The sequence below is a fragment of the Simochromis diagramma genome, unplaced genomic scaffold (assembly GCF_900408965.1).
Source record: "Simochromis diagramma unplaced genomic scaffold, fSimDia1.1 OVJJ01000027.1, whole genome shotgun sequence".
Taxonomy (NCBI): domain Eukaryota; kingdom Metazoa; phylum Chordata; class Actinopteri; order Cichliformes; family Cichlidae; genus Simochromis; species Simochromis diagramma.
This window is the reverse complement of record NW_024386904.1, coordinates 31,932-36,674: the sequence shown is the minus strand read 5'-3', so window position 1 is coordinate 36,674 and position 4,743 is coordinate 31,932. Positions and strand designations below refer to the sequence as shown.

The 4,743-nt window shown below is 39.2% G+C and overlaps 1 long non-coding RNA gene across 1 annotated transcript; it reads right to left on the bottom strand.

Annotated features, from left to right (window-relative positions):
* Positions 1 to 1,421: 1,421 nt before the first annotated feature.
* Positions 1,422 to 4,227, bottom strand: LOC120735491. Its single transcript, XR_005696274.1, has 3 exons — positions 4,101 to 4,227; positions 3,704 to 3,710; positions 1,422 to 1,435 (listed from the first exon to the last, which is right to left on the bottom strand). It is a non-coding gene; the product is annotated as an uncharacterized LOC120735491 (long non-coding RNA).
* Positions 4,228 to 4,743: the final 516 nt, after the last annotated feature.

Sequence of the window (4,743 nt, the reverse complement as noted above, 5' to 3'; positions counted from 1 at the left end):
TGATGAGCCGGCGGAAGACGAGTTTGGAGAAATCATCAAGTGCCGATCTGGTAGGAAACCACAACATCCCCTCCCTGTGTGTGTGTGTGTGTGTGTGTGTGTGTGTGTGTGTGTGTGTGTGTGTGTGTGTGTGTGTGTGTGTGTAAAGGAACGCAGTTTCCTGTATAAAACTGATACACAGTTTGAGAGGAGCTGAGCGCATTACTATGGTTCCATGTGAAAATCCGTCCATGTCTATGTGTGAATCCACTTTTTCTGTAAACACTTGCTAGATTAAAAATATATTTGAAGTCGTTTATTGCTGTTTAGACATCATTGGCAATTTACAGTCTTTATAATTCCCGTCAGCAAAAATGTTCCAAATATTTTTGTTTCTGAAAATAATAACTGCCTTTCCAATAAGTCTGTTTGCTTCCTATAGAGGAGGGTGAGGCCTGTTGTAGCCTTTATCAAATCTAAAAGCAGCTCATGTTTGCGACCCTTGTCTTGTTGTTGTATGTCAGAGTGAAGTCATTTAGTCACAGCGTCACAGATTAGACAAAAGCCAGATTTGTCTTTGCTATGGTGCTCTTGTACTGTAAATCTCAGGGCTGGAACAATCAGGATCTTTAGCCACACATGTGCTTATTAGTGAGAGTCATTACAAAATGAAAGTGGTGTGTGCTTCACTGGGAGTCATTTTGAAATGTCCGTGTACAAAAACAATAAAATACATAAAAAATACTTTCACTGGATCTGACACGTGTGCAAAATTTCAGGAGTTTTTGAAAATGTTGAAGCCCTCAAAAACGAAATTATTGCATCTGTTCCATCATAAGAAACGGAACAGATACAACAGGGCCTTTGCACTGTCAGTGCTCGGGCCCTAATGAGGTAATTTAACACTATTAGCTACTACTACTACTACTGAAATATAACTACTGTATAACTAAAAACTAGATATACTAGAAATAACTCAAAAACAAAAAACTAACAAAACCGAAAACAAAAGTCTCTATAATATAACAATATCCAAAAAACACAAAACAAAATCCGTCGACTGTCACAGAAATAATTCAACCTCCTGAAATTTTTCTAATTATTTACATTTTTGGTATCACATTACAGATCATTTTGACCCTTTTTGTAAGTATTGTACATAAGAACTAAGCAATCAGATAATTCTTAAAGACAGTAAGTGTTTGAATTGTTTGTATCGATAATGAAAACAACCGATGACTCTGGACTTGAAGTACTCCTCTGAGGTAGTTTCTTACATTACGTGACATTCTGCCATTTTATCATCCAAGGTTGAGCCTATATGTTACAAGATCACCGAATATGCATGTGTCCTCTCTCTCTATATATATATAAATACTTTCATCGGTGTGCCATAGGGTCAGTTATGTTACCTCATTTCATGATTGCAAGTGACTTGCAATTATAATAAAATATTCTAGGAATTTTCATAAATAAATAGATCTGTTTTCTAAAACACATTCATGGATGTACATGTGGTGGAACTGATATAGTGCACTTTAATTGAGCAAATGAGCAATTAAAGAAATCATATGTATCAAGTCTGGGATTGTCAAACACCCAGTCATTGTATGTAATGCTGCATGTATTGTTAATATCATTTCATTCATTAAATAATTCCTGGTGGCACATGGCTAAAATGCTCTGGGGGAGGTTGTTTTGTATGTGAACTGTGACCCAGACACGGTGTTGCTTGCGTTGCGTTGGAGGCTGTGGTGATTCTATTTCCAGTTAATGATCTTGTAAAAGGGGAGTGGCCTGGCATGGTCCATGGAGTGGTGAGTCACGAGCTAGTTCTTTTGCTTCCTTGGGCACTGGCTTTCCTTTAGCCTGTCTGTTTGTGTAAATATTTTTTTTCTTTTGGGACTTCTTAAATAAAGCTTTAATAAATTAATAATGCCCCACACTCTCTGACATACACTGACTTTCTCTTGTTTCTATGTCTCTCTCTCATTGACTCCCCCATGGTACAGCTGATAGGTCATCTCAAGCTGGAAATAGCATTCAGCTGGCCTGATGGACGCTGCTGCACAGTGTCAGATAGCCTAGTTTGGGAGAGTGCCATACCTTCTCTCTCTCTCTATTTTCACTTTCTTTTACTCCTCTTTTTCCAACCTTCAATTTTTCTTTTTTACTTGCGTTCCCACGCCCTCTCTCTTCCTTCCACTTAGTTTACATCTTCTCCTCTGCTCCCCATCAGCAGATTCTCTTTCTCTGTCTTGTTCTTGTGTGCCACCTTCCGCTGTCTCCCTGTGTTATATTTTACCACCCGATCTATTTTTCAGTGTATGACTACGGCTGTCTGTCAGAGGCCAAATCCAACAGTCTGTCTCCATGCTCTGGGCATCTCTGCAGATATTTAACATACTGAGCTATAAATGTTTGTATCCAGGGGTCTGAAAAAGACCCAAAACACACTGAATGGAAAACAATTAGAAATTTCCAGTTGTTGTCTTTCCTAAATATTCTATAAAAATATTGTGAATATATCCAGAAAACAATTCGATATAATTTTCCCACTCTGTTCTGTTTTTATTTTATGGTTGTTTAACATCACAAAATGTTGAACAATTGATATAAAAAAGACCATCTGCACAGCTAAGAAAAATATACCAGCTTACACATAATATTTTAATACAGATGCAACAATTATTAAACCTCACAGGGCGCATTTGTCAGACCCACAGAGGTATGAAAACCATAAAATGAATGCCTGTCTTACAACTACAAGATAACTTAAGAGAACAGTCAAGACATGCAATAAACTGCAAATGCTCACTCAGGTCCAAAATGTCTGTGAGGACATTTATCAAAGTAAGGTTTGTGAGTCTGTTTTGCAATATGGTTGTGCATAACTGTGTTTTCAATCCAAGCTGGACAATGATACTTGGATGCTTAGTGTGTGTGTGTGTGTGTGTGTGTGTGCGTGCGTGCGTGCGTGCGTGCGTGTGCGTGTGTGTGTGTGTGTGTGTGTGTGTGAGTGAAGGATATGAAGCTCCTTAACCTGCTGCTCTTCTGTTGGGCTATAAAAAGAGCACACTCATAACATGATAAAAACACACACATTTAATGAAGGACAGATTGGCTTCTACTGGCGTCTAACCTTCAGTGTTATTTAACCATGATGCTTTTCAGGGGAAAAACATATTTTTTGTTTTTCACTTTATTTATAATTTTTCTGCGAAACATAACAATAGTGTTAGTGTTTTAATGGTTTTAATACCATCTATGTATTTATGTATTTATTGCATATCATCCTGTGACCCAGCCTGTTTATGTCCTCTGCAGTAGACACGCAAATCACAAAAGAAGTTAAACTTAAAGATACTTGTTTTCCTCGGTTCTCAAGAGGATACGGTTCTGTGATGTCTGTCTTTTGCAATGGGGGTGCTGCAACTCCCACAACAGCCCCCAGCCACCTCCTCCAGCTTATTCAGGGGAACACCGAGGCATTCCTGCCCGAGCCAATAGATATAATCTCACCAGGCTGCCCCGGGACCTACTTCCAGTGGGACATGCCTGGAACACCTCACCTAGGAGGTGGCCAAGTGATGCGTTGACGGTCTTAATGTCTTCGTTGATTTTGTTCATCCACCATTTCTTCGGTCTGCCTCGAAGCCAGCATCCTTCTGTGTCGATCCTCATAAGTGTTTTTGCTACAGAAAAAAATGAGTATAACACCTACTTTTTTGCTGGGTATCTACTTTTTCCCCCAAGTCAACATTAGGTTGTGTTGCTGATGACTCAGTATATGTCTGAGCTAGCTTAGTGAGATTAAAAGAAAAGATCAGTCTGTGAGTTTGAGTCACCCTAGTGAGCTGTACGTTTCCCTGACTGAAAAATTGAGTCGGGTTCAGGTAATAACATTTATGGACAGAAGATGGCAGCAAAGACAGCTGCCACCGTCTAAAAGTGAATCAAATGAAAAAGTCTCTTTTTAAAACTTGTTTTTTTTATTTAGTCTTTTAACTTCATGCACATTGCATCAAGCAAATTGAAATTATATGCAACAGTCTCTGACTTGAATGAATTAGTTTTACATTTAAATCTATTTTCTGCATATAAAATATAATAATTTACACTTTACACTCGCTCTTTCAAATAGATGCAAGTAAAACACAGCAAAAAATAAATCAAAGATTCAGCGGCACTGAGTCCTGTCGCTCCTTAATCTATTTTCACCTGTTTAGCAGGAGTGAGGCCGGTGGAGGTTTGCCCGGTGCCACAGCAGAAAGAAGTTTTCTCCCCACGCTGATGTTTTTGTCACTTTTTACAGAGTCAAACTCAAAGTAATGTGATTACTTCCATGCTTTAAACGCCGCATGGTCTCACTCTCCCCCACACTCTATATATTATCCATTATTGATTTGCACACGTCTGTTGCTGCCACGGACACCACACGCTCGTACGTCATTGACATGAGACACTCTCACAAACAAAATCACAGTTTAGTAATGAAGTAACGCAACCTGTTTAAGGGAAAGTAACAGTAATTAATGATTAACGTAATGCATTACTGCCCATCTCTGGTGGTAAGTAAGTAGGGGAGTGATGGATATTAACTCATGCACACACAACCAGTTGGGGTTTGGTGAAGGGTTAATTGTATGAGTCGCATGTAGTTTGTGGGGCTCTACAGAGCAGAAGGAGGATTTGGGTTTGGTGGAGTGGAGCAACTGATTGTGAGTCTGTGGGGATGCTGTAATGAGTCTGCTAGGATCCCAG